At 42.0% G+C, this 16,877-nt stretch overlaps 1 pseudogene; it reads right to left on the minus strand.

Moving 5' to 3' along the window:
- Positions 1–1,326: 1,326 nt before the first annotated feature.
- On the minus strand, positions 1,327–2,413 carry LOC127123776 (THO complex subunit 5B-like; annotated as a pseudogene).
- Positions 2,414–16,877: the final 14,464 nt, after the last annotated feature.

Genomic DNA, 16,877 nt, shown 5'->3' on the forward strand with positions numbered 1-16,877 from the left:
AAGGGGGAGGCTGAAGTCCCCGAATACCTCAACTTCTCCCTCTCTGTTCGAAAAGCTCAAACCTTTTTACCCCTAAAAAAACTCACACAAAAACCAGGTTCCGCTTCCTTTTCGCAACACAAAATTCTGGTATTAAAGGAACCACATCCACACTCAAAAGTTGACAGATCTATGAACCCTAAACACAAACTAGACTCAAACGCCGAACAGAACAAAAATAGAAATGAGAGTCACGTATGGAAAAGTGAGCTACGCACTCAATCGGTAGCGTCAAGGTGAATTCGAATACGAAGTAACGAAGAAGCGAGAAAACTACCAGATTGAGATGTTCAGAGGTGAGTGAAATAGATATGTGCTTCTCGACTCCTCCTACTTCTTCGAGTCCTTTCCTATTCTTCGCAATCACTGCTCCTTTGATTGTCGTGACGTTGCGGTGTCTGCGAAGGGATGTTCTTGGCTGAGCTCAAAACGCATTCAAAATTTCTTGATGAATCCGAGTGGCTCCATGACAAGAGCTTGGTATGAGTGTCTGTTTTTTTTCTTTGGAATTTTCTTCTCTCTGTACACCTTTTTCTCTAGGGTTCTCTTCTCCTTTTTGAACAGTAGTTGCCCCCTCCATGAGGAGAATGCTCTTGCTTTTATATTCATCTTGCTAGGGTTTTGAATTGGCAGACAAGAGCAAAGGGATATTGGACTTGGGAGCGCTTGTTGTAATGTCAGTTTGTCTACCCTATTTTGGTGTTTTGTTCTGAAAAAGTAAGTTGTACCTTTTTCCTTGTAAAAATGTTTGCTTGGTTTTTGTTGCTGCAGATTTTTACTGTCGGTAATTGGTTATTCACTGCTGCAAATTTCCTCGACACACTTTAAAAAAAATGGACTGTGCGTTTCTGAATTAATGGAATGGGATTGTGTTAATTTGATTTGTTGTTGTTGATACTTGCAGCTTAACGTTTCAGATTAAGATATTGGTCCATACTTTTCCAAGATGTTGCAATGGTGCACAAGGTTTTCATTGATGGAGTAGGAATATTTAATCTTTGCCTTGTAACAAAATTTATTTGAAGTGAATTTCTTCATCCTCATCCTGATTTAACTACATCGCCCTTAAAGGTATTAGAAGGAATAATGAAGGCATCAAAACATGAAGCTGGTTAGTTGCCCTTGTTGACGCACATGGTTTGAATGTGGGTTTCAACTGCTTGCTCTTTCTCATGTTCCAAACTTGTCATGATGGTAATGTTTTCGTAGCATGGTTTATGGTTATTATTATTGGACTGATGTGCACTTTTATTTTGCTTGTTTGGAGACAAAACATGCAGATTGGACCTATAATGAGAGACCAAATATAACATCTTCGCTCCTTCCTGCTTCATTGTTCTCAGTGGGGAGCAATGGAGATACCACAGGCAAGAAATCAATCCCCGCCAGATGCTGAGCCCAGTTGTAAGGACGTGAAGTTTTTTGAGCATTGAACGTTATAGCATCTTGAATAAAGAACTTAGCTGACTGGTGAGGAAGCTCAAGCCACATGGATAATGATTTTAAGTGGATGACTTTGAAATATTCCCCCTTGATCAGAGCTCTCCTTGACTTGTACCCTCTTTGGCCTTTTTCTACGTCTCTGACCATCTTCTTCATCATCAAGAACATCATCTTCCAATTTAGACCTCTCTACGACAGTGGAAATGTCGGTTTCCTTGTGAGCTTGCTTACGAGCCAAAGCTTGAGCACCTTTCAGGCTTCCTACAATCTCCAAATCAATGGGTTCTACAAAGGCCTCCTAGTGAGCTAATAGCTGTGAGTAAATCACATAAAGGGCTGGTGGAAGCAACTCTGCTGAATGATGTTGCTTTAGTTTCTTAGTATGCATAATTCCTAGTTGATTTTGAACAGGCAATGATGCTTTCTTAAGAGACTTGAGATGTGAAGGGAGACTTGTCAGGAACTTCTTTCGGTTTGCAATAGTATCCAAAAGGATTTTCTTTTGTTGTTCCAGTTTCGCATGATGTTTGCAGAGCTCTTTACGCTGGCATAGCTCAAAATTGAGTCTCTTGAGCATCAGATTATGAGCACTGTCTTTCGATAAAATGGAATCCTTGATATCCTTGGGAGCATCACATAAAAATTCTTCCTCAGGTACGAGTTCAATGTCAGGATATTTAAACTTGAAGTATTTACAAGCCTTAATCGCTTTAAGATAGTGACTCTTTTTGTAGACCAAATTGTGAAATTGTAGGGTCGTGAAATCTACCGGTGCCTTCGCATGTTCGGTTTCCAGTTTGACACGGTCCTCCTCAATCAATATAGAGCGATTCACCTGGCGGAGAGTGATGAAGAGAAGGAACATTTGAGTGACGAGATCTCGAAGGAGTTGTTTGGGTTTAGCATCTTTTTGGTTATTCTCTTGTAACATGATCAATAGTATTGGGGACTCTTTTCATGCTTATGCAGTCCAATGTAGGCGAAGTCGGTATCTCTCTTTTTGTGATAAAATTCAAGTGTCAATTTGAAAATTATGTACATTTTGGACAATCTTATGATTTGTAATTTAATGCGAATGAAAATCGGCATTTCTTGTGGCAAGACGAAACTTTCTTTGTATTTTAGAGACCTTATGTATGATGAACTAAACATATGCCATGTAAATGGATGATTGTGAATGAATGGATGTATATAAAAAAAAGAATGAAGCATTCGAAATATGAGCAAGTACGTATACGAATGGAAGTTTTCCAAAAAAGGGATGAAGAAATATTAATGAAAAACTGAAAATGAAACGTGGAACTTTTGAATGGTGAATATGAATGTGAATGAAGAAATATTAACATGAATGGAGAAATATGTACGGAATTTTTGAATCTCGAATGAATGAAAAACGAGTATGAATGATTGAATGGATATAACGTTGGTATTTGGCATAGAAACTTAATAGAAATGAGTGAGGATTAGGAACGCGACAAGAGAATGTGAATGGCGACATAAATGACAATTGCCCTTATTTAAGCATCCTCAACTAGAGAAAAAATGAAACGGCTCCTCTTCATTGGATCGCAGTGGGGGATGATTAAATACCATGTAGACCCGAATTTTGATCCTGAAAAAATGCAAATGCTATGATATGATATGCATGGGTGAAGGAATTGTATATTTTCTAAATTTATCTGTTAGGGACACGGTGAACCCTTAACAGGAGATGCTCCGTCGTCTGTGCTGAAGAAGCCCTTCGGAAATGGTCAGCGCAAGAAAGAGGGTGACTCAAGTGCTGTGTAAGCCCAGAGAGGACACGGTAGGAATCATTACTACCAGCATACTGCTGCAGTAACAATTCCTGCTGATAATCAACCCGCACAACAGCAACAGCAACAACCGCCATTTCAGCAGAGAACACAGAGGGCGGGGTACCAAGTTAGGGGAAGGATGGCAGATCATCAGTTTGATAGGCCACCCATGACGTATGCTCTTCTGTTTAAGAAGTTGAAGGATCTTGGGTTGGTTCAGCTGAGGACGTTGGCTCCGTTAAGACCAGATCAGAGGCCTGCCAATTATGATGAGAATGCCAAGTGGGAATTCCATTCTGGTACTCCCGGGCATAACATTGAGGGTTGTAAAGCTTTTAAGCATGTCGTTCAAGATTTGGTGGATTCTAAAGCCATCAATTTTGCACCGACGCCGAATGTTAATGCTAATCCCATGCCGATGCATGGTCATATGAGGGTGAATGTGATTTTAGAGGATAAGAGAAAAACCGGGGTGACGGATGTGGATCAGTTGAGGACCCCAATGGCTGTGGGTGAAGAGACTGACAGTGACTACGAGCTAGACTCGTGGATAAAACCGTGTGTACCAGGAATGGAGATCCAGAACTGGAAAGCCGAAAAGATCATCACTGTCACTCTGCGTGAAGAGTAATATTTCTGTTTGTCAATTCTGTTTGCATGAAAGCCATACGTTTTGCCCGAAACGTAATGGTTCATTGTAAGGGCCACCTCATGTGTTTCATTTTGCATTATTTGCATCATTAATAAACGGATGTTTTTCGCATTAAAAACGGTGTTCTCTGTTTTTCATTTATTTTTGCAGTTTAAAAAATAATATAATAAAAATGGCAATGTTTATTTGCATTTTCCTTCCTTTTAATTTGTCTCGTTCCGACCCTAAAGCAACACATGAATCAACATTCATGCAGATGCGATTATTCTCCGGATCTCATTGATAACAATTCTGTTACACCCCTATATGACTTCGACAACCCGATCTATCATGCCGAAGAAGAAGGCGAAGAAGATTGTGAACTGCCGGAAGAATTAGCCAGGTTGTTGAAACAAGAGGAGAAGGTGATTCAACCGCACGAGGAGCAAGTTGAGGTTGTTAATCTGGGTACCGAGGAGGTCAGAAAGGAAGTGAAAATTAGGGCCGCTTTGGAGGTGAATGTCAAGAGTAGAATGGTAGCACTGTTGAAAGAGTATGTTGATATCTTCGCCTGGTCTTATCAAGATATGCCAGGGTTGGATACCAATATTGTTGTACACAAGTTGCCATTGAGAGAAGATTGTCCTCCAGTAAAGTAGAAGTTGCGCAGAACTCGACCCGAGATGGCCATGAAAATCAAAGAGGAAGTACAAAAGCAGTTGGATGCTGGTTTCCTAGCTGTTACTAATTATCCACCTTGGGTCGCGAACATTGTGCCGGTACCGAAGAAGGATGGAAAGGTGAGGATGTGTGTGGACTACCGGGATTTGAACAGAGCTAGCCCGAAAGATGATTTCCCATTACCTCACATCGATGTTTTGGTAGATAATATAGCTCAATTCTCGGTGTTTTCCTTCATGGATGGCTTTTCTGGCTATAATCAAATTAAAATGTCGCCAGATGATATGGAGAAAACAACGTTCATCACACCGTGGGGAATTTTTTGTTATAAGGTGATGCCATTCGGTCTCAAGAATGCCGGTGCCACGTATCAAAGAGCTATGGTGACTTTGTTTCATGATATGATTCATCATGAGATCGAATGCTATGTTGATGACATGATAGCGAAGTCCCAAACAGAAGAGGGGCATTTGGTAGACTTGGCCAAGTTGTTTGACCGGTTGAGACAATTCAAATTGAGGTTGAATCCGAATAAATGCACTTTCAGAGTGCGGTCCGGTAAGTTGCTGGGGTTTATTGTAAGTGAAAAGGGAATCGAGGTTGATCCTGCTAAAGTAAAAGCGATACAAGAAATGCCTGAACCGAGAACAGAAAAGGAGGTTCGTGGTTTCTTAGGTAGATTGAACTACATTTCACGGTTCATATCTCATCTAACAGCCACGTGTAAACCCATATTCAAGTTGTTGAGAAAAGATCAAACGGTCAGGTGGAATGATGATTGTCAAGCGGCATTTGAAAAAATAAAAAAATATTTGCAGGAGCCTCCGATTCTGATGCCTCCTGTGGAGGGGCGACCGTTAATCCTGTACTTGACAGTCCTCGAGGGGTCTATGGGGTGTGTACTGGGGAAGCATGACGAGTCTGGTCGAAAAGAGCATGCAATTTACTACCTTAGCAAAAAGTTTACCGACTGTGAAACAAGATATTCACTGCTCGAGAAAACTTGTTGCGCTTTGACATGGGCTGCTCGCCGACTGAGATAGTATATGCTGGTTCATACCACTTTGTTGATTTCCAAGATGGATCCGATCAAGTATATATTTGAGAAGCCAGCATTGACCGGACGGGTTGCGAGATGGCAAATGATTTTGACTGAATACGATATCCAATACACTTCACAAAAAGCAATAAAGGGGAGTGTATTGTCTGATTACCTCACCCAGCAACCCATTGAGGATTATCAACCGATGAAATTTGAGTTCCCTGATGAGGACATCATGTTTCTCAAATCGAAAGATTGTGAGGAACCTATCCCGGAGGAGGGGCCTGACCCTGAGTCCGAATGGATTCTGATGTTTGATGGGGCCGTTAACGTGAATGGTAGCGGAGTTGGTGCTGTTTTGGTTACGCCGAAGGGATCCCACATTCCTTTTGCCGCCCGGCTAACGTTTGAATGCACCAACAATGTGGCTGAATACGAAGCTTGTATCTTGGGTGTCGAAGAGGCGATTGATTTGCGAATCAAGAACCTTGTTATTTATGGAGATTCAGCTTTGGTTGTGAACCAGGTTAACGGGAAATGGTATACGCATCAATCCCACTTAATTCCATACCGGGATTATACGAGGAGATTATTGACGTTCTTCACCAAGGTGGAATTACACCATGTGCCGAGGGAAGAAAATCCTTTAGCAGATGCTTTGGCTACTCTGGCCGCTTTGATTAAAGTGCAGTGGTGGAATCAAGTTCCTAGTGTTGAGGTGGGACGGCTGGATAGACCGGCTTATGTGTCTGTTGTCGAAACAGTGCTTGATGATGAAAAGCCGTGGTATTATGACATCAAGCGTTATCTGGAGACCCAAGAGTATCCCGAGGGAGCGTCTAAGAAGGATCGAAAGACTCTGAGGAGGTTGGCCATGGCGTTCTATCTAAATAGAGATGGGGTTTTGTACAAGAGGAATTTTGATTGGGTTTTGCTCAGATGTGTCGATGACAAAGAAGCAAGCCAATTGATGAAAGAGGTGCACGAGGGATCGTTTGGTACCCACACCAGTGGGAATGCGATGGTGAAAAAGTTGCTAAGGGCTGGATATTATTGGATGACAATGGAGGCTCAGTGTTTCAACTTCGTGCAGAAATGTCATAAATGCCAGATTTATGCTAACAAGGTGCACGTGCCTCCAAATTCGTTGAGTTTGATGTCGTCTCCGTGGCCGTTTGCTATGTGGGGCATTGATGTGATCGGAAAGATTGAGCCTACGGCTTCGAATGGGCACCGGTTCATATTAGTGGCTATTGGTTACTTCACCAAGTGGGTGGAAGCGGCATCTTATGCAAACGTGATGAAAGAGGTCGTGACCAGGTTCCTGAAAAGAGACATCATTTGCAGATATGGGGTTCCCGAAAGAATCATCACTGATAATGGTTTTAATCTCAACAACAAGATGATGGTAGAACCGTGCCGAGAGTTCAAGATCGAGCATCACAATTCTTCTCCTTATCGTCCAAAGATGAATGGGGCGGTCGAGGCGGCTAATAAGAATATTAAGAAGATTGTGCAAAAAATGGTCGTGACACGAGATGTTGTCGTTTGCATTGCATGGGTATCGAACCTCAATGCGTACATCTACTAGGGCAACGCCTTTCTCGCTTGTGTATGGGATGGAAGTTGTGCTACCAGTTGAGGTCCAGATTCCGTCATTGAGAGTCTTGATGGATGTGAAATTGGAGGAGGCTGAATGGGTAAGGACTCGGTATGAAGAGTTGAGCCTGATTGAGGAAAAGAGGCTGGCGGCCATTTGTCATGGGCAGTTGTACCAGCAGCGAATGAAGCGTGCTTTTGACCGAAAGGTGCGACCTCGTGTGTACCATGTGGGAAATATGGTGTTGAAAAGGATCCTTCCTCCTCAGAACGATCGTCGGGGCAAGTGGACACCCAATTATGAGGGTCCATTCGTGGTTAAGAAGGTTTTCTCTGGCGGAGCCTTGTTGTTGACGACCATGGATGGTGAAGATTTTCCATCCCCTGTGAATGCGGACGCAGTTAAAAAATACTTCGTATAAGAGACCCGCTGGACGAAAAGAATAAAATAGTCCAGGCAAAAATGGGCATCCCGGCGAACCAAATAAAAAAAGAGAAAGGTTCGGGCAAAAATTAGGGATAAAAAGAAAAAAACTGTACACTCGGCAGGTCGAAAACCCTACAAGGGCGGCCTGGGCAAAAAAGGGTATCCCGGTGGACTGAAAACCCGAAAGGGCGGTCCAGGCAAAAGAGGGAGTGAAACGAACAACTACGTCTAGCATGATCGTTTGTACTGTGGATATGACACATGGGTAATCTGAAAGCAGAGATCGGTCGGAAGCGTCTTGTTTCGGAAGGCAGAAAGCGTGGAGAGTCTTGAGGACATATGGGTTGTAACCGGGTTGGAACTTGATGAGATCACGGGTTCACATTGCCATTAGGATAGATTTTCCTTTTGTGCGCAATTACCTCTTTTCAGGGATTGCTTCCTGTGTACTGCTCAGTTACGAGCCACCTTTTTCAATCAATAAAATGCATATTTAGTCAAATAATTTTGTTTTTGTTTTCATTACCGCTTTGATTGCAAAAACATCCATTTATTTTGATAAAGAATCTTTGCATTTTGAGACATAGGGGTCCCTTCCAATGCATGTTTATAGGATTGAAAACTTGAAATCTTATTCGGAAGGTTGAGTGACCTGGGTGTTGAAATTTTGGCACGCCTGGGGCACGTTTTATCTAACGATCTCTTTTGCAGGTGCTGTTGGTTTATTTTCACTCACTTGCAGGTTATGGTGCGAAGCGTTTCTTTTTGACAAAAGATTCCTTTGAGGTCCAATCAGGGATGAGGAATTGAAGAATGGTGTAAAGACGGCGAAAAGATTTGTGACGATCCTAGAGGGTAATCAAGAAGACTCTTCAAAGTCTGAGGACTGGAGAGTTGGCAAATCTAAGGAGGTCGATTTTCTTGAAGTAGGGAGAAGTCGAGAATACAAGGTGATGAATCGGAAAGGACCGGATGAGTCTGGGAGCTCTCAAAAGTGGAACATTAACACTGTGGTTAGATGGTGAATACCAGGGTTCGACGAGTCAACGGGTGTTCCGTGCTAGGTATTCCGTATTTCCCCTAGCAGGGTGGAGATTGTTATTTCCCCAGCAGGTCTGAAGGTTGTTGTTTCCCCGACAGAGGTGTGCGTTGGCAGTTTTTTTCCCCAAGCAGATCGAGTTCAGTGGAGGTCATCCCTAGTAAGGGTTGCTCTTTCCTCGGCATCAGTGTTATCCCAAGCAGGGTTGGAGATTGGAGTGATATCGAGTTCCTCAGCAGAGTTGCTCGTGTCGTCCCCTGAGGGGGATATTTTTTTATGCATTCATCATTTAGAGAAGCATAGCATATTGCATAATTAATTGCGTAGCATTTCCATGGTTATGGAGCATTACGCTGTAAGGTTCATGCATCAGCATTGCAAGCATAAACTAGTCTCGAGCCGTGGTTACCGTTTGAGAATTGGTTTAGCTGGTTGGTGAAGATGTTACTCTGAGGAGTTTGGCATCGTGACGTTGGAACAACCGTATTTCCCAGTAGCGCGATATTGGGGGGAAAATTTCCGTTGTTCGGAGATGGAAGTGAAGATTGGAGAACGTTACGCGATCAGCGCGGAGATCAGGGTCCATCAGGAGAAAAGGAGATGCAGAGTGTCTTCTGGAGAACGGGGTTCAAATGGAGAACGGGGTTCATTGTTTGGCAGTAAGAGTGACATGACGTTGTCGGGGCTCAAATACGGTGATCGGGGATCAGTCGCGCGAAAGAAAAATATTTGTGTAGGGGTCCAAGAAAAAAGAAAAAAATCAAAGAAGTTTTTGGGGTTCAAGAAAAGCAAAAAAAAAAAATAATTCCCAGCGGAGCGTAAATTGTTCGTTTGTTCTTGGTATTCAACCACTCTTCACCCTGATCATCTGAAAGCCGGGGCTGTTCATATCGACAGGTTCACGGTGGATTGAATAGGGGCAGCCTGTTCGTGGCTTATCTTTATTATTCCCAGCAGGGGTCTTTGGCCCGCGCGCCGCCTCAATTATCACTTTCCCTATTTCTGCCGATACTGACAGGCATGAAAGTTTCCGGTATTCAGACCGAAGTGGCATTCAGGCCAATTTTCCGATGTTCAGATCAAAGAAGTTTCCGACATTCAAGTCGATGCAACTTGTGGCATTCAGGCCAGCTTTCCGGTATTCAGATCGAAGTGGCATTCGGGCCAATTTTCCGATGTTCAGATCGAAGAAGTTTCCGACATCCAGGTCGACGCAACTTGTGGCATTCAGGCCAGCTTTCCGGTATTCAGACCGAATTGGCATTCAGGCCAGTTTTCCCGATGTTCAGATCGAAGAAGTTTCCGACATTCAGGACGATGCAACTTGTGGCATTCAGGCCAGATTTCCGGTATTCAGACCGAAGTGGCACTCAGGCCAGTTTTCCGGTATTCAGACCGAAGTGGCATTCAGGCCAGTTTTCCGGTATTCAGACCGAAGTGGCATCCAGGCCAGTTTTCCGATGTTCAGATCGAAGAAGTTTTCGACATTCAGGTCGATGCAACTTGTGGCATTCAGGCCAGTTTTCCAGTATTCAGACTGATGAGCGGCATTCAGGCCATGGTTATTGCTGTGTTACCATTTATTTGGTATCCAGGTTAACATTCTTTTTCGGTATTCAGACCGACTCTCACCGTACCAGACTGATTCATCTTTCAAGACCACCTCTTTGCCGATTCTGACAGGCATTGTTACTTCACTTCACTCCAGTGCAAATTTTCAGGCTTTTATTGTATTCAATCACTCTTCACCCTGATCATCTGAAAGCCGAGGCTGTTCATATTGACAGGTTCACAGTGGATTGAATAGGGGCAGCTGTAACACCTCAAAATTTGCCCTCCTCTTCTTGAGACTAGTTTGGGGCATTGCATTTTATGTTTAGGGCATTAGGCATTGCATTTTGCATCTCATATGAAAATAAGAAGGTCATCCTCCAAAGTCTTTTCAAAAGATGAAGAAGTTACATGATTCAAGCCTGAGGGTCTCTATGAATTGATTATCAACCATCTGAGGGTTTGCATTTCATTAGGGTTTCTTGATTCTTCAAAGGTCTTGAGCATCATCTTGTTTGCAAGGATACATTACCATCATCATGGTTCTATCATCATCAAGGATTTCATAGTTCATTCTCAAGTTCCTTGGGATTAGGGTTGTGACCTCTGTTCAACCCTAATCAATGTCATTCTTCCAACTAGGGTTTCTCAAAGAGATGAGGTATTTTCTTGGGATGAGGATCACATGGTTATCATAAGGGGCTTACATGAGCTAGGGTTTCATTTTTGAGCAATTTCCCCAAGTGGTAGAGGCTCAAGTGGATCAAGGCATTTCAAGGTCATTTGAGGACCAAAAAGTCAACTGTGCAGTCAACTGAGGGCTATGAGGTGGGGAAATGAGTTGAGACAACTCAATCATGTTCAAATGGGGTTTATTCATCATTTTAAACATCCATCTTGGAGATTCAAAGGTCATGGCAAAAGTTACTAAAAATGGAAAATGACCTATAATTCAAAGTTTCCAAATTTGGCAAGTTTTTGGTCCACTTTCAACTTGACTTTTCAAAATCAAAGAAGTTTCAAATGGATTTTTGGTGAACATGTAAGTTGTAGATCTTTGTCTCCCCTTTCCAAAAAGTCCTAATTCATGTCCATATGATGAATGGTTGAGGAGTTATGGTCATTTGATCACAAGGTGTGCATGGAAATTCAAAATGGCATAACTTTTGATACAATGCTCCAAATTGGTTCATTCTTTTGGCAAAATGCTTCTCATGTTCAAGACATCTCAAAATGAGCTTTGCCATGCATGGGAAAAGTGTGTATGCTCATTATTTCACACATGTTCAAATTAAAGTGAATCTTCACCATTCATTTTTGGCTTAAGATACAAGCAAAATAACACTTCAATCTTGACCCTTGGATGTCCATAAGTGAATTGGAAGCTTTGCATGGGATATCATACGTGTATTATGGCCACGAGAGCTCATTATTCATTTTTTGCAAATGGTTTAATAATTCACTAATCATGTTTAGTGAAGGTCTAAATTGATTTTCAGTGTGATTAGCATGGAATATAAATAGTGAAACCCTAGCCATAACTGCCATAACTAACTTTTCAGATCTGAAAATTCAAGAACTCTCTCAATTTTCTCTCTCTTAGAATTTCCATTTTCTCCACACAAACCTCAAAGATTCTTACATATTCTTGATCCTCATGCTTCACTGAGCAAGAATCATCCATTGTTTGGTGCAATTCATCAAGATTTCGAGCAGTTCATGTGCATTATCATGATGATGGAATTTGGAAATTGAGGCATATTCAAGAGGTTTCAACCGTTTCTTCTTGCACAAAGCTTCAAAGGAAGTTCATAGGAGTGGATCTGGAGCAGCTGAGCACGTGAGGACGCGATTTCAGAAAGCTCCATTTCCAGGTGACTTCAATTTCACTCTCTCCTTTTGCTGTTTTTAGGTTATAGAATTGTAGATCTTGTTGCGTAGATCATGGATATATGTTTAGAATTGAAATTGAGTGAGAATTAAGGATTTGGTGACGACTGAAAGTTTAGATCTAGGAACTTCTTCTCTTCGATTTGCAAAATCTAGGAAGAATTAGGATGAACTAAGTTGATATTTGGAATCAGCGTAGAGAGACGAGTAGAATGGTATAGGTCTCGTGAAATTCTGGAAAAATTTTGGGTGGCGCCGCCGTGGGAGCCACTGCGTGTCTCGTCGGGGAAGACGACCGGAGCAGAGCTTCGGCGTCTGCGTGTGCTTAGGGTTTGGCTGAGTTGGATCCATGTGGCTCAGCGCGTGGCAGAACGGTTGGATGAGAATGCTTTGACCAGGGCCACGCGTGCTTGGAATGTTGATTGTGCGTGTGACTGGATTAATGAAACGCTGCGTTTCATTAGTTCAAATGTGGAGCGTTGATCTTAGGAGCGCGCCAGATCGTGTGGTCTGTGATTTTTCTGGATTAATTTGAATATTCTGTTTCCCTCCATTTTTTATTTGTTATTCCAATTATTTTGCCTATTTTGTTTAATTCATAAAAATTTCAAAAATAGTCCAAATGAGTCCCAATTTGTTTTCATAGTTTTGTATTTGTTTCTACTTTTTTATGGTGTTAAATTCAAGAAATTTTGATGTTTGGATTTTTATTTGGGAAATTTTGAATCCATGTGGTGCCAAATTGATATAGTGTATTCAATGTGTTGTGAAATTCTCTATATTGAACCTTTTGATCCACTCTTTTGCATACATGACATTCATACATGACATGAATTATTGGTCACTGGTTTGGAATTTTTCTCACATGTTATCATCATTTTTGACACATAGAGAAAAATGTGACAATTTGTGTCACATTTTTGACATTGAATTGGTGCATTTTTATTCACATAGTATTTGCATCATTCTGGACTTGATCTTTTGCATGATGATTATTCATGACATGAGGAACTTGTACAAAAAATCTCAAAGTCATTGCATGCATTTCTGATTTGAAATGAATTTTCCAACTTGGAAGTTCATTTTGTGCATATTTTTGGTCATTGCATGGCATAGGCAATTTGAGGCATTTGATTATTGATTTGATGCTGGTCCTTTTGAGGACATTGAATGGAGTGTTGGAAGGTGTAATGTGTAGAAGATTGGGTTCTGGTTTGGTTATTTGGTTAGGTTTTGAATCTTGTCTTTGTACTAGGGTTTTGTACATGAACTAACTTGGTCTTTTGTTTCAGGTTTGGACACTTATCATTGATGGTTGGATTTGTTCTCACTTTGTAGGGTTTTAAGTGATGTGGTGAGCTCATGAGTTCATTTGAGTGCTTGGGCATTATGCATTGAATTGTGTAACTGTTGGAGAGTTTCACTGCTTGTTTTCTGGTTTTATGACTGAAGTACTAACTGTTTAGTCTTTGTACAGGTACCTTAGTTGCTTGCTTGCTTTTGCTCTTGCTTGAGCATTGGATTGTGGTTGACACACCACTCAGGTAGTTAGCTTCTTACTTCATGTAGTTTGAAGTCCTGTCACCTTTTTGGCAGGCATTTTGCTAGCAAGTCCTCCTTCAGAGGCTCTGTTTGTGTTTGTTTACAATTGTGCCCAAAGACCTCCAAGGAGAGGTATGTGTTATATTTGATAAGACCTCCAAGAGAAGAGGCAGTTGACGGATAAAAGGGATTAGTAGCCAATCCCCCGTTATTCAGTGTGTCGTTCTTTATGCTCGCACTACGTGCTGATTCTTCTGAACATGTGCCCCAGATCTTTGTACAGTGTCTGTCAAGTGGAAAAGGATCCCACTTTCTGGATCCCCACGCTTTCTGTGTCATGAGCTCACCCTGTCTAGGGTTAAGACCATGAGGCCTCATCCTCATTTAAACCTTGATCAGCTTCACCCTAACGTTCAATGTTAGTGGTTAAGAGCTACAGATTACCCATTACAGTTTGGCTTGTTTGTCGAGGTTGATATGACCCCTCTTGACTAAAGCCCACCCATTGTTTGAGCCTCTTGTATGGATATAGAGTGTGATGTTTGTTTACTTGTGGTGATGTGTTTATCTGCTTTCCTCTTCTCATTTCCATTTCTGTAGGAGTTGTATGATTGATTTCTAAGGAAGTTGAATCCATGTTAAAGACCTCAACTTAGGGATATTGATTGCATGACAACTATTAGGCTCGAGTCTTAGTCTCCCTATTAGTTTGTTGTCTCCCTGGTCTCTGGTTAGGAGAGTGTTTTACCCCTGTTAAGGGGAACTACGTCGCCCTGATTCTCATACCAGATGAGATACGTAGGCAGGAGGTTGTGAGCAATCTCTTCGGGCACCCTTTTCTTTGTTTTCGCGTGTGTTCACCCTTTATTTGGTTTCTTTGGTGTGAGTACCCGTTTGTTCAGCGTGTGTGTGGTTGTATGTTTATACCTTAGGGATTTCTACTGTTATTACTCGGGGTTCATTTGTGAGGTTTGTTATTCGTTCGGGGTTCACCTGTATTCATTTCGGGGTTCATTTGTGATGATTGTTATTCATATTGGGGTTCATTTCGGGGTTCATTTGATGAGTGTATTTCATATTGGGGTTCATCTTTGGGGTTCATTTGTGACGATTGTGATTCACTTGGGGTTCATATTGGGGTTCATTTATGACGATTGTTATTCATTTGGGGTTCATCTCGGGGTTCATTTGTGACGATTGTTATTCACTTGGGGTTCATATTGGGGTTCATCTCCGGGGTTCATTTGTGACGATTGTTATTCACTTGGGGTTCATCTTCGGGGTTCATTTGTGGCGATTGTTATACATATTGGGGTTCATCTGATAACCCTTTCTCTTTGGTGTTCGCTGGTTAGCGCTTGTTATTGTTGGGAGTCGGGTGTAAGTCCATGTATTGGCGTTCTGTTTCCTTTGTGTTATTGTTAGGAGTCGGGTGTAAGTCCATGTATTGGCATTCTGTTTCCTGTTTGTTATTGTTGGGAGTCGGGTGTAAGTCCATGTATTGGCATTCTGTTTCCTTTTGAGTGTGTCTTTCGACGTCTCAGCGTCCCTTTTTGTTGTCTTATTTCAGCGTGCGTTAGCCGAGCTACGAGTGCTCTGATTCTTCTCTAGATAGAGAAGATACGTAGGCATAGGACGCGATGTCTTAGCGAGCATGTCTCCTTTTCCCGAACTACGTTGACTCTGATGTTTGTTTCTGACAAACTACGTAGGCCCAGGATGCAACATCCTGCCGAGTCCATTTCCTCCGTCTTCTTTCTTCTTTCACCTATTTTATTGTTCCAGTTTGTGCAGTTTCTTTGAGCAGTTTATTAGCAACCCTTTTCCTACTCTTTGAGCTATCTTTTGAGCGTGGATCCCGTCGAGTACGGCGGACGTGAGGGGTGCTAACACCTTCCCCTTACGTAACCGACTCCCGTACCTTGTAATCTCTGGTCGTAAGACCGTTCCTTTCCCTTTCTTAGGTTAGTCCTGTGCTTCCTTTCCGTCATAGGGTGAATAGCGTCGATGGCGGCTCTGTATTTTTTCCGCCGGTTGTTTTTCGCGTTGCGACACATAGGGGACCGAAAAACCAATAATGCAGAGGGAGAAACGAGGCAGTAGACGACCTTGGGCAGTGGGAAAAAGCTTCGTTGTCACAACACTCCCAACATAAAGAACAACCACTTAAAGGAAAGGGGGAGGCTGAAGTCCCCGAATACCTCAACTTCTCCCTCTCTGTTCGAAAAGCTCAAACCTTTTTACCCCTAAAAAAACTCACACAAAAACCAGGTTCCGCTTCCTTTTCGCAACACAAAAATCTGGTATTAAAGGAACCACATCCACACTCAAAAGTTGACAGATCTATGAACCCTAAACACAAACTAGACTCAAACGCCGAATAGAACAAAAATAGAAATGAGAGTCACGTATGGAAAAGTGAGCTACGCACTCAATCGGTAGCGTCAAGGTGAATTCGAATACGAAGTAACGAAGAAGCGAGAAAACTACCAGATCGAGATGTTCAGAGGTGAGTGAAATAGATATGTGCTTCTCGACTCCTCCTGCTTCTTCGAGTCCTTTCCTATTCTTCACAATCACTGCTCCTTTGATTGTCATGACGTTGCGGTGTCTGCGAAGGGATGTTCTTGGCTGAGCTCAAAACGCATTCAAAATTTCTTGATGAATCCGAGTGGCTCCATGACAAGAGCTTGGTATGAGTGTCTGTTTTTTTTCTTTGGAATTTTCTTCTCTCTGTACACCTTTTTCTCTAGGGTTCTCTTCTCCTTTTTGAACAGTAGTTGCCCCCTCCATGAGGAGAATGCTCTTGCTTTTATATTCATCCTGCTAGGGTTTTGAATTGGCAGACAAGAGCAAAGGGATATTAGACTTGGAAGCGCTTGTTGTAATGTCAGTTTGTCTACCCTATTTTGGTGTTTTGTTCTGAAAAAGTAAGTTGTACCTTTTTCCTTGTAAAAATGTTTGCTTGGTTTTTGTTGCTGCAGATTTTTACTGTCGGTAATTGGTTATTCACTGCTGCAAATTTCCTCGACACACTTTAAAAAAAAATGGACTGTGCATTTCTGAATTAATGGAATGGGATTGTGTTAATTTGATTTGTTGTTGTTGATACTTGCAGCTTAACGTTTCAGATTAAGATATTGGTCCATACTTTTCCAAGATGTTGCAATGGTGCACAAGGTTTTCATTGATGGAGT

Source organism: Lathyrus oleraceus, chromosome 2 (genome assembly GCF_024323335.1).
Source record: "Lathyrus oleraceus cultivar Zhongwan6 chromosome 2, CAAS_Psat_ZW6_1.0, whole genome shotgun sequence".
Lineage (NCBI taxonomy): Eukaryota > Viridiplantae > Streptophyta > Magnoliopsida > Fabales > Fabaceae > Lathyrus > Lathyrus oleraceus.